Here is a 14,344-nt window from a genome sequence, read left to right on the forward strand (position 1 = left end):
GAGAAGGATGTCATGCTTGGTAGGGTGGAGGGTTGACAAAATAGGGGGAGGCCCTCAACGAGATGGATTGACATGGTGGCTGCGATGATGGCCTCAAGTATAGCAGGGATCATAGAGCTGGCACAGGATCAGGCAATGTTTCGTTCTGCTGTGCATGGGGTTGCTATGAGTCAGAAATGACTCGACGGCACCTAACAACAACAACAACATGTTTGTTGCTGCACTATTTACAACAGCAAAGAGATGGAAACACTCTCAGTGCCCATCAATGGATAAATGGATAACCAAACAATGGTACATATACACCATGGAATACTATGCAACATTAAGGAATAATGAATAATCAGCAAATCACCTCATAACATGAATGAACTTGGAGGACATTATGCTGAGTGAAAGAAGTCTGTGACACAAGTACAAATATTGCATGAGTCCATTATTGTAAAAAGTCAAGGAAAGATTTACACAGGAAAGGAAATTTTCCTTGTTGGTTACCAGAGATGGGAGGGAAGTGGGAAGGAGAGAAAATAAATGGATAATTAAGAGACAGTTTTTATATGGGTGAAGGGATTTTAAAAAGAAAGAAAGAAGATTAGCCATTAGTTGATTGTTTTTGAAGCTAGATTATGGGCACATAGGGGTTCACTGTACTAGTCTTTGATTTTTTTTTTTTGAAATATTTTATAATAAAAGATAAAGAAAATTGTTGGTGAGGGTAGAGAGACCAGAACCCTCATATACTGCTGGTGGATCTGTAAAATGGTACCACCACTGTGGAAAACAGTATGAGACATTCTTAAAAAGTTGGAAATAGAATTACCATATGATTCAGCAATCTCATTAATAGATATATAGCCTAGAGAAAAAAGAGCTTTGACATGAACAGATATGTGCACATCCAAGTTCAATGAATCACTGTTCACAGTAAAAAAAAAAAAAAAAGGGAAACAACCTAAGTGCCCATCAAGAGATGAAAGGATAAACTATGGTACATACACACAATGGAATATTACACAGTGTTAAAGAATAATAATGAATCGATCAATTTTCAGAGCAAGATGGTGGACTAGGCAGAAAGACTGCACAGACCCTCTCCAACAAAGAAAAGGGAAACCAATTAACACAGACACAGAAGATAATCCTGGACCCCTGAGCCTTGAAGGATATAGAAGTAGACCAAACCCCAACTAGCAGAAGAATTTGGGTGAAAATATCAAAAAAGGAGACATACGGAGCTGTGGTCTGGCAGCGGTCGTGAGCGATCCTGACAGCACAGACAGCTTGGAGATTCACAAGTGGTGGACAAAGTATATGTAAACTTCTATATGGAAAGTGAATTTGCTTTGTAAATCTTCACCAAATCACAATAACAAAAATAAATAAATAAAATAAAATAAAGAATAGCAATGAATCTACAAAACATCTCACTACATGCATGAACCTAGAAGACATTATGCTGAGTGAAATTAGTCAATAACAAAAGGACAAATATTATATGAGACCACTGCTATAAAAAGCCAAGAAATGGTTTATCTTCTTTGAAGGTTACCAGGGGTGGGAGGGGAAGGGTGGGTACATTGCTAACTAGAGGATAGATAAGTATTAACTTCAGTGAAGGGAAAGGCTATGTACAGTAAGGGAGAAGTCAACACAAAATGATCAAGGCAGAGGAAGACACTGGGAGGAGCACAAGAGTTAAAGGCAACAAACGTAAATACTATTATGTACGCAGTCCTCCAATAGCAGTAATAATAATAATCTGTGAATGGCTACTTAGATAGACACTCAAACTGAACAGGAACGGGAAGGAAAATGGGACTACACCCACAAATATATATAGGTTTGACAGAAAATATTTGTACATATGAATTTATATGTATTGCAAATATATGCAGGGATATAGTAGAGCATACAGGGGGCAATGTTATAAAAATTTCTTAGCTATAACCAAACATCCTGAGAGAATGAATCACTGGGCTTGTAGCTCAGGACCATAGTCTTAGGGAACACTGAAGTCAATTAGCATAACATACTCCACAGAATTAACAGTCTGAAATTGACCAAACATGCAATCAAGATGTGTTAATTATCACTGGTGATTGGAATGCAAAAGTTGGAAGCAAAGAATCACTGGTATTTGGAACACATGGCCTTGGTGATAGAAATGACACTGGAAATCACATGATAGAATTTTGCAAGACCAACGACTTAATCATTGCAAATACCTTTTTCAACAGCACAAATGGCAGCTATATACATGGACTTCCCCAGACAGAGTATACAGGAATCAGACTGACTACATCTGTGGCAAGAGGCCATGGAGAAGTTCAATTTATTTGGCCAGAACAAAGCCAGGAGCTGACTGTGGAACAGATCATCAGCTGCTCAAATGAAAGTTCAAGTGGAAGCTGAAGACAATTGAAACAAGCCCATGAGAGCCAAAATATGACCGTGATTATATCCCTCCTGAATTTAGAGACCATCTGAAGAATAGATTTGATGCACTGAACACCAGGGACTGAAAACCAGAGGTATTGGGGATGACATCAAGAACATCATCCATGAAGAAAGCAAAATGTCATTAAAAAGACAGGAAAGGAAGAAAAAACAAAATAGATGTCTGAAAAGACTCTGAAACTTCCCCCTTGAATGGAGTGTAGCAAAAGCAAATGGAAGAATCAACAGGATAAAAGAGATAAACAGAAGATTTCAAACAGCAGCTCAAGAAGACAGTCAATTATTATGAAATGTGCAAAGACCTGGAGTTAGAAAACCAGAAGGGAAGAACATGCTCAGCATTTCTCAAGCTGAAAAAACTGAAGAAAAAATTTAAGTCTCAAATTGCAATATTGAAAGATTCCATGGGAAATATGTTGAATGATACAGGAAACATCAAAATAAGATGGATAGAATACACAGAGTCACTATACCAAAAAGAATTGGTAGATGATCATCCATTTCAGGAGGTGGCATATGATTGAGAGCCAATGGTATTGAAGGAAGAAGTCGAAGCTGCACTGAAGGAATTAGTGAAAAACAAGGCTCTGGATATTGATGGAATACCCATTGAGATGTTTCAACAAACAGATGCCCTGCTGGGGGCACTCAGATATGCCAAGAGATTTGGAGGACAGCAACGTGGCCAAATGACTGGAAGAGATCCATATTTGCACCCATTCCAAAGAAAGATGATCCCACAGAATGTGGAAATTATCAAACAATATCATTGATATCACATGCAAGTAAAATCTTACTGAAAATAATTCAAAAACTGTTGCAGCAGTATATTGACAGGGAACTTCCTGAAATGCAAGCTGGATTTAGAAGGCGATGTGGAGGACATCATAGCTGATATCAGATGGATCTTGGCTCAAAGCAAAGAATAACAGAAAGATGTTTACTTGTGTTTTATTGACTATGCAAAGGCATTCTATTGTATGGATCATAACAAATTATGGATAACATTAAGAAGAATAAGAATTCCAGAACACTTAATTGTATTCATGAGGAACCTGTACATAGACCAGGAAGCTGTTGTTTGAACAGAACAATGGGATACTGCATGTTTTAAAATCAGGAAGGGAGTGTGTCAGGGTTATATCCTTTCACCATACTTATTCAATCTGTATGCTGAGCAAATAATTAGGGAAGCTGGACTAGAAGAATAAGAACATGGCATCAGGATTGGAGGAAGGTTCCTTAACAATCTGAGATATGCAGACAACACAACTTTGCTTGCTGAAAGTGAAGATGACTTGGAGCACTTACTGATGAAGATTAAAGACTACAGTCTACATTATAAATTACTCCTCAATATAAAGAAAACAAAGATCCTCACAACTGGACCGATAAGCAGGATCATGATAGATGGAGAAAAGATTGAAATAATATGAAGACTTCACATTATTTGGTTCTACAATCAACGCTAATGGAAGCAGCAAGCCAAGACATCAGATGACGAATTGCATTGGGCAAATCTGTTGCAACAGATCTCTTTGTGCTGAAAAGCAAAGATATCTCCTTGAAGACTAAGATGTGCCTAACCCAAGCCATTGTATTTTCAATCAACTCATATGCATATGAGAGCTGGACAATGAATAAGGAAGACCAAAGAAGAGTGGTTGTTTTTGATTTGTGGTGTTGGTGAAGAATGCTGAAAGTACCGTAGACTGCTAAAAGAACTAACAAATCTGTCCTGGAGGAAGCACAGTCGGAATGCTCCTTGGAAGCGAGATTGGTCAGACTTCATCTCACCTACTTTGGTCATGTTGTCATGTCAGAAGGTACCATTCTCTGGAGAAGGATGTCATGCTTGGTAAAGAGCGGGAGGCCCTCAACAAGATAGATTGACACGGTATCTGCACGGATGGGCTCATGTGTAGCAGCGAGTGTGAGGCTGGCACAAGACCAGGCACTGTTTCGTTCTGTTGTACATAAGGTCACTATGAGTAGGAGATGACTTGATGGCACATAACTACAAGTCCACAAAGACAATGTTCTACATCCTACTTTGGTGAGTAGCAACTGAGGTCTTAAAAGCTTTTGAGTGGTCATCTAAGGTGTAACTATTGGTCTCTTCCTGTCCAGAGCAAGGAAGAGTGAAGAAAATCAAAGACACAAGGAAACAATCTAAAGGACTAATGAACCACGTGAACCCCAGCCTTTACAACCCTGAGACCAGAACTAGATGGAGCCCGGATACCACTACTAACTGCTCAGTGAGAGGCATTGCAATAGTCTGGATCAACAGGAGGTCCTGGATAGGGTAGGACAAAAATGTGGAATACAAATCAAAATCATAAAGAAGACCAGCCTTACTGGTCTGAAAGAGACTGGTGGAACCCCTGAGACTATGGCCTTTAGACACCCTTCAAGTCCAGAACTAACTTCATCCGTAGCTCAACTTTCAGCCAAACCATAGACAGACCTATAAGGTGAACAAAAGTAAGCAAGTCAGACAGTGCTGTTATGATCCATAAAATTTTAATTGGGTGGTTTTTTATTCCAACATGTTACAGAGTAGAACTGCATTCCCTAGGGTTTTCTTGACTGTAATATTTACAGAAGTAGAGTACCAGGCCTTTCTTCTGCAGTTCTGCTTGGTAGGTTTTAACCACCTACCTTTTTTTCTTCATTTATCCTTTTCTTTTAGTTTTATTGTGGTGAAAACATATACAACAAGACATTTGCCAAGATAACAACTTCCCCATTTACGACTCAGAGACACTGATGACATTTTTCATCTTGTGCCACCATTATTGTTATCCTTTTCCAAAATATTCCACCACCATTAGCATAAAATCAATGCCCTGCAAACAAAAGCTTCCCCTTTCCCCCATCCTCTTACCCCTAGTAACCACTTTGGTTTTTTTTTTTTTTTGGTTTTTTTTCTTTCTCCTCAACCTATCTATGAATTTAGCCTCCTCTCCTGTCCCATCCCTGGTAACCAACAAAGAAAGTTTCCTTCCATGTATAAACTTTTCCTTGACTTTTTACAATAGTGGACAAATACAATATTTGTCCTTCTGTGGTTGACTTATTTCACTCAGTATAATGTCCTCCAAGTTAACCCATGTTAAGTGGTGTTTTGCAGAGTCTACGTTATTCTTTAGGATTGCATAGTATTCCATTGTATGTATGTACCACAGTTTGTTCATCCATTCCTTGATGGATGGGAACTTGGTTGTTTCCATCTTTTTGTTATTATAAATAGTGCTGCAATGAACATGGGTGTGCATATATGTGTTTGTGTCCTGCCTCTCACTTCTTTAGGATATATACCTAGTAATGGCATTGCTGGATCAAATGGTATTTCTATTTCCAACTTTTTAAGGAATCGCCATCCCAATTTCCACAGTGGTTGTATCATTTTACAGTCCCACCAGCAGTGTATGAGAGTCCTGATCTCTCTGCATCCTCACCAGCATTTGCTATTTTCTATCTTGTTGAACTATGCTATTAATTCTGGGATGAGATTTAACCACCTACCTTTAAGTTAATGCAACCACTTGCACCACTGAGGAGCCTTGGGAATATCTAAACACAGGTTCAAATCCTGACTCTGTCACTTACTAGCTGGGGATGGGCAAGTTACTTCTGTGATCTGCAATTTTCTCAGACATAAAAATGGAATAAAACTTACCTTAGAGAATTGTTATGAGTACTAAGTGGATACAGGATCCTTGGCTCACCAAAACTGAATCAAAGTAGACCTTTCCCCTACTCATTGATGACAAAGTAAGCAAAGAGACAACCAACTAGCTTTTATGACACTCAGAACATTCCTTTAGGAATCTTTGCAAACTCAAACTGCTTCCTTCCTCCCCTACCACACTCCCAGAGTAATCTACCCTATTATCTATCCTGAAACAATAGAACTTTCTGCAATCATGGGAATGTTCTGAGTCTATATCTTGATCTCTCTATCTATCTCTATGTCTCTACATACAATAGATATGTGTGGCTACTGGGTATTTGAAATGTGGCCACTGAGGAAATGCGAAATGAGGCTATTGAAATGTGGAATTAAGGAGCTGAATTTTTCATTTTATTTCATTTTAAGTCATTTAAATTTAAATAGCCACATATGACCAGTGCCTATCTTATTAGACAGCTAAGTCTTAGAAACCTCTTCTTAGATCATAAGATTCATCCCCCAAATCCAATAAAACAAGTTACCATTATGTTGATTCCAACTCATGGTGTCCCCGTGTGTGTCAGAGTAGAACTTTGTTCCACAGGGTTTTCAGTGGCTGGTTTTTTGGAAGCTCATCTCCAGGCCTATCTTCCATGGTATCTCTGGGTGCATACAAACCGCCAACATTTTGGTTAGCAGTCGAGTGTCTTAACTGTTTGCACCACTCAGGGACACCAGTTCATCCCAAAGGTCAAGCTAATCCCAAGAATGTAGTATCCCCGGCTGAGGTCAGTAGAACAACATACTGCATCTTTGTAGCACAAGTGCTAAAGAAACAAGAGTAGCCTTGAACTTCCCTTAGTTAAAATTTCACAGAAAATGCTTGCATTGTAGTAACATTACTAGAAAGTATAAAAAAGTGAACTTGTAGACACAGCAGAGAAAGCTCTACAATGTTGCTAATAGGTTCATATAAGCCCCAAAAGGGAACATGGAAATAACTGTTCTTTGCTAAAGGAAAGTAACCAAGATGCTAAGGACCATGTGCCAGAGGGAGACATCACAGAGTGGAGCCCAAAATCCCCAGAGGCTCCTTCAAGCACTGATAACAGCAGGTCAAACTAAATGCTCTAATGAGAATTCCTCAATAAGGAGAAAGAGCAGTCACAGGCCTTGTTTTCACCATTTTGGGGAAGATGGTATATTCATTATATTGATGTTTCTGGTTGGAGAGGACATGAGCAATAGGTTACAGCTGAGGGCCCTAAAACCCTAGGTAGGATCTAAAGCCAAACTATTGTTCTATCATCCCCACTGTGGATGTAGCCGGAAACAGAATACTTTCACGATATCACCTATGGTAGAAACTATGACATGTTCCTCACCCCCATTTCCTTTTCCTCCTGGACACAGAGCTAGGCTACATATTCCACCTTCCTTTGCACTGAAGGAGTACATGGCAATGTCTGGTTATGGAATGGGGACAGAATTGACGCATGGTGCTCCCAGGACTGCAGAATTGCTCCTGTGATTCATTTTCCTGTTTCCTACCCCTTGGATAGTCTCCTTCCACAATACTCTCAGTTTGGCCACATTATTTACTTTAGCCAATGGAACCTTAAGTAAAGATATCATAACCAGAAATTTGAGGGAGGGAGAAAAAAAAAAAAAAAGCTTGTATTTTGATCTTGCCCTCTCTTGTGCCTGAAGGCCCTTCTCCACCATGTGAACACACCTACCTTGACTTTCTGGACAATGAGTCTATGTAGAGAGAGGTTCAGCTATCCTGCTGAGGCCCTGGACATACAAGTGAAGCCATCCTAGACCATCAAACCCCAGCTGAATTGGCCCAGACCAGGAGAACCACCCAACAAAGCCACAGAATCATGAGAAACAATAAATGTTTATAATTTTAAGCCACTAACTTTTGGAATGGTTTGTTGAGTAGAAAATCTAATACAACTATAAAATCTATATAGTCCTCCAAATTTGCTCTTTTCCCTCTGCCAATGGAAGGGAAAGGACCCAAGGACTTAGAAAAGGGAGGAGATTAAAATGGAAGGAGCCTGATCCCTGAGTGACTGTGTGTAGCAGAGTGTCTCTTTCTGCCCCCAACTAATACAAGACTGGAAGGTAAGCAAGAAATATACTAGTATTGTGTCAGTTCTATGAGATTTGAGGATTATTTGTCAGAACAGTTAGTCTACCTTGACTAATGTATCACCCAACTTCCAGAAGCTGAACTCTGTCAACACATTTGTGGGATGGGCTGTCTTACTGTGATATATGCTTCTAATGCTGTGATCCCAAGTTCACATATGTGTGAAAGATGTAATGTGTGACTTGAACATTAAGTTAAGTCATAAACAATCTAAAATCAGGGCTTCAAACTGGTTCTTCCCGTTTTGTCATGACCAATGATGCAAAACCAGGATGGACCAGAATTTGTAAATTGTGGGTGCCTGGAATGATAACTACAATGGGGAAAATTATTGGTAGACACCCTGCTAGACTTATTCTCCCTCTTAGTAAACAAGGGCAATGTGTGCATTGCATAGTAACCAAATCTCTTGACTGGCTCAAAGATGGCAGCTGATCACACTGCTTTGAATGTGTGTCACTCTTCACAGCTCTGGCCATTATCCAATTTCCCACATCCAGCTCCTTCAAGGGCTCACTACACCTCTTCTAAGTCTTGCATTCCAGGTCTTCAACCTGTAATTTTTCCCGTTATTGTTCCAGGCACCCATGTTTTGCAAATTCCAGTCCATCCCAATTTTGCTTCATCAGTATGACTAAGCCAGTTTGAACCAGTTCAGAGCCATGCCTAAAACTGACAACTTCTCTGGCATAAATAACTTTTAGTTTTATAAGCCACTACCTTGTTGTAATGGAAGGAAGGTTGGGCAATCTACTTCCATAGTGATATTGATTTGGAAATCCAAGGAGGGGTCGCTAAGAGTGGGGTCCGACTCGACAGCACATAACAACAACAACCACCTTGTTGCAAACAACTGCTTCACTGTGATATTGTATGACACAACCATTAGTTTATCTATGTTAGATACCCTGAATGTGTACCACTGATCATGAACCTATGGTGTGAATTACTCAGATGCAAAGTGAGCAGGATGCCAGCCAATAGGACACTTACCATCCAAGAATAGAGGGCTAAACCACATAAAAGCCCCAGGCTTTTGCTCTTCCAATGAGAGGTGGGTAGAAGCAGAATGACACTCTGTCAGTCAAGTCTCTGACTCTCTCTCTGAAGACTGAAACTCTGTTGGAGGTTCTGCTGGAAACTTTGCCCACCACTACCACCCCCAGACCCCAGCTATAGGGGTCTTCCTCCAAGAACAAGCTGTTGGTCAAGCTATCCTCCTAAGACACTCCTTAAAGGTAAACATCTGAAGGCTGAAGATTTAAGCACTAATTTTGGAGTAACTAACCCTACCCTGATTCTCCAGGTCTAAGAGGGATGTTTTGGGGTCTTAGCTGTGTGTTTTGCCCTTACAACTGCTAAGAGGGCAAGGAGGCCACATCTCCTGACCTCCTCTAAGCCTACAAGAGGAAGACAGGATCACCATCAGTAACCCAAGGCCTATTCCTACAAGGCCAGACATGCTGCCTCCCTCCAGCCCTTACACCAACCGTTCCTCCCACAGCACCCAAAGCCTAAATGCTGGATTAGATAATTCACTATAGTGGCCACACAGCACCCACAGATTATGGGGTTTATTAGAGAGGCACCAGACTACAATTCAAGTTCAGGAACAATGTTCAGTCTCTCTCCCAGCCCGCCGTCTTTCACCCAACATTCTCTCTCAGTCTCTATCCCAGCAATGCATGTCTCTCAGTGTCTCTTTCTCTCAGCAACACGTCTTCCTCAGCCAGAGGTCTGAGAGAGACTTTGGCCTCTAGGAGTCCTCCTTTTGAGCCTGGCAGAGTGGCCAAACTAACCAATCATAACATCAGAGTACTAAGCACTTGAGAAAGAGAGTGAACCTCCCAGAACATTGCTTTGTGCCACGCCCAACAGAAATACCCCAGGTGGATAACTTTTACAATCAGGAGCTCCTCAGTTGCTCACAGCAAATTCCACCATGGAGTTTACAAAGACTTATGGCTAGAAAAGCCATACCACATAATTTACCACACTGCAACTACCTTGTAATAAATGAAATGAGCCTATGCATAACAAACCCAAGCATTTCTCTATTTCTTTTAAAATAAAATCCCCACAAGACTCTCCCAGGCTGCAAACCACAGGTAGCCATAAGGAAGAATCCTAAGCTCAGGACTCTGACTTTCTGAGTGGCCCTTGCAGAACCTTTGTCCACTTGTCTATCTATTCATTCAATAAACATTAGCTCCAATAAGTATCAATCACACTGTACCAGTATCTGGGGGTATAGCAGCCAAGAAAGTCATGATCATTCTTTAGTTGGGGAGACAACCATTAAACAAATATCCCCACCGAAGGCCTACTGATGAGGAGGCCATAACTGTTTTGCTTGCAACCAAATCTCCAGCCCCTTGACCAATCTGTGGTACAAAATAAGAGTTTAATAAATAATTACTAAGTTAATTAGCACAAATCCATATTTAATTACAAATGATAATGAATACTTTGAAGGAAAAATCCAGGGATCCAGGAGAGATGATAAAGTGGAATCAGAGGAAGTTTTTCTGAAGAAGTAACACATAAGGTGAAACATAAAGGATAAGTACAAAGGATCTAGACATCACTGGATGGTTCAAACAGTGCTCAACTACTAACCAAAAGGTTGGAGTTCAGAGTCTACCCAGAGACACCTCAGAAGAAGGACCTGGTGGTCTACTCTTTTTAAAAAAAAAAAAAACTTTTTATTGTGATTTGGTGAAAGTTTATGGAGCAAACTGGTTTTCCATTCAAGTTCATACACATTGCTCCAAGTTTTGTAGATCTATAGATCTGTGTGGACATGAGTGATAAAAGCCTACCTATACCTCCATAATGGATAGGCTAAAATGGGCTTAACTCAAGCAAAATCAGAGGTGTGATGTTGGGACAAACTCCAACATGCTCCTTCCTCTCCACAATTTTAAATGTCTTCTCATGGCAACCTCATGAGTAGAACTGCTCTGTAGAGTTTTGAAGTCTGTGACCTTTCAGAAGCAGATCACCAAGTGTATTTGTTCTCTTGTGCTGCTACAACAGAAACACCACAAGTGGATGGCTTTAACAAACAGGGATTTATTCTCTTACAGTTTAGGAAGCTAGACATCTGAGTTCAAAGTGCCAGCTCCAGAGGCTGGATGGAGCCCCTCAGCCTTGGGCTTCTGGCCCACTGGTACTAGAGGCATCTCTTAACTCAGGCAGTGCTGGCTGCTGAGGCTGACAAACCCAAGGTCGGCAAGTAAAATGACATAGTCCCAAGATTATCAAGCAACATGGCAGGCCACTCATTCAAGTCCAGAAACAGTCCCAAGATCAGCAGGCAGCATGGCAGGCTGCTGAATAAAGACTCGGCTGGACACAGGTCCAAGCATGCCAAAATGTCAGAGACCTTTTTCAAAGCATCTCCTTACTTACTGGAAACAGACATATGCCTCAGACAGCTACTCAGCTGCTCACAGCAGATTCCACCATGGAGTTGATACCAGTCTCATCATGGGGAATAACTACATCCAGCTGCCCAGCCACTCAAAACCGGCCCAGACAAGTTGACACATAACCTTAACTACCATACCACATATCTCTGGGTGAGTGTTATAGAATTGTGTCTCAAAAAAAATATGTGTCAACTTGGCTGGACCATAATTTTCAGTGGTTTGGCACTTATGTAACGATATAATTTTCCAGTTATGTAATGATCCCCCATGATGTGATCTGATGTGATCAGCCAATCAGTTGTAAGGGGATCAGGGTGGGTGCAACACCCTAAATCTGGTCACAGACCTGATCTGATGTAAGAGGAGTTTTCCTGGGTCATGGCCTGCATCACAGTTTATCTTATAAGAGATAAAAGGAGAGAGAGCAAAGAGAGGGATCTAAGTACCACCAAGAAAGAAGCGACAGGAGCAGAGCACATTCTTTGGACTCAGGGACCCAGGGACAAAAGGTTAACACATTAACATATTCAGCTGCTAACCAAAATGTTGGAGGTTTGAATACACCCAGAGCTGCCTTGGAAGAAAGGCTTGATAATATACTTCTGAAACATCAGTGACTGTAAACCCTGTGGAGCACAGTTCTACTCTGACATACACTGTGTGATCAGATGTTGGAGCTGACTTGACAGCAACTGGTTAGAAGAGGGCTGAGTGACGAGTGGCAGGAAAGAGTGCTCCAGGCAAAAGAAACAGTTTAGGCAAAGGGCCTGAGGTGATAAAGAGCCTGCTAGGTTATAGGGGTGGAAGGAAGATGGGATGATCTACTTCTGTAAAGATTTACAGCCTCGGAAACCCAATGGGAATCACTGAGTCAGAAACGACTCGATGGCAGTGAGTTTGGTTTTGGGGTTTTTTGTTTTGTTTTGTTTTTTTGAGGTTATAGGGACCAGAAGAAGGCCAGCGTGGTCAGAACATGGCAAGTGAAGGGCAAAGTGGAGTAAGATTGGCGAGAGAAGAGGACTGACAGAAGAATGAATGTATCCATTTTAGAAGAAGTACAGCCAGAATGCTCCATAAAAATGAAAATGGTGAGACTTTGTCTCACGTACTTTGGACATGGTATTAGGCGGGACCAGTCCCCGAAGAAGGACATCATGCTTGGTAAAGTAGAGCATCAGTGAAAAAGAGGAAGACCCAATTAGATGGATTGACACAGTAGCTACAACAAATGGGCTCAAATGTAGCAACAATTGTGAGGATACAGCAGGACCAGGCAGTATTTCATTCTGTTGTACATAAGGTCACTATGAGTTGGAACCAACTTGATGGTACCTAAGAACAATAACATTTTATGGTTCTGATATTATTGTGAAAAAAAATATTTTTGTTATATTTTAGGATTGTTTATTACTGTTGTTGTTGTTATGTGCCGTGGAGTCAGACCCAACTCATAGCGACCCCTCCTTGGCTTTCCAAGGCGGTATCACTACAGAAGTAGATTGCCCAACCTGCCTTCTGAGCTATATAGAAATACAATTAATTTTTATATATTGATCTTATATCTTAAGACCTTGTTAAATTCACTTATTCCTAGTAGCTCTTTTGTAGATTCATTGGAAATATCTGTGTACATGATCATATCTTCTGCTAATATAGTTTTACTTCTTCCTTCTCCAATCAGTATGTCTGTTACTTCTTTTCTTGCTTCGTTACACCAATTACAGTCTCTGGGAGATGCAAATGGTCAAATGTTAGACTACTAGCTGAAAGGTTGGCAGTTCAAAACCACCCAGAGGCACTTCAGAAGACAGGCCTATAAATCTGCTTCTGAAAGGTCACAGCCTTGAAAACTCAATGAAGCAGAGTTTTACCTGGACACACATTGGGTCACCATGAGTCAGAATGTATTTGAAACAGTTTTGGATTACCCAAATAACAAGGTAAGCACAGGTATATTTGAGCTTACTTATTAAGCTTAATTAATTAATTCAAATTTTTTCACCACATCAAAGATTCTGCTTCTAAGTATGGCTGGTATCTGTCTCTCTCCCAACCCCACAGTGCCTTCCTACAGAATGAAATCTTCTTTCCAAATTTATAATCCCTGACAGGAATAGTGTACCCAGTAAGCAAAGTAAGCATGGAATTTTTTGTGTCTTCTTACTAATCTGTAGTGAACAATTTGTACTCCATCCCTGACTCGATGGCAGCTAACAGGACATACAGTACAATGTTGAATAAAAATTGCAACAGCAAACTTCCTTGTTACCAATACTTGGGGGAAAGCATTCAATCTTAATAAGTATAGTATTACCCACAGGTTTTTCATCAATGTCTTTTTTCAAGTTCCTTCTGAGGAGGTGGCTGGTGGGTTTGAACCTCCAGCCTTATGGTTAGCAGGCAAATGCCTTAGGCACTATGCCACTCCTCGGAAGGAAGGTTGGGCAATCTACTTCCATAGTGATACCACCGCAGAAACCCAAGGAGGGGTCACTATGAGTCGGATCCAACTCGATGGCAGTGAGTTTGGTTTTTGGATTTCTATCAAGTTGAGAGAGTTTCCTTCTTTTCCTAGTTTATTGAGAGTTTTTATAATGTATGGGTGTTGGCATT

This window comes from Orycteropus afer, unplaced genomic scaffold, assembly GCF_000298275.1.
Source record: "Orycteropus afer afer isolate SDZICR_OR568_19922 unplaced genomic scaffold, OryAfe1.0 scaffold00137, whole genome shotgun sequence".
NCBI classification, from domain to species: domain Eukaryota; kingdom Metazoa; phylum Chordata; class Mammalia; order Tubulidentata; family Orycteropodidae; genus Orycteropus; species Orycteropus afer.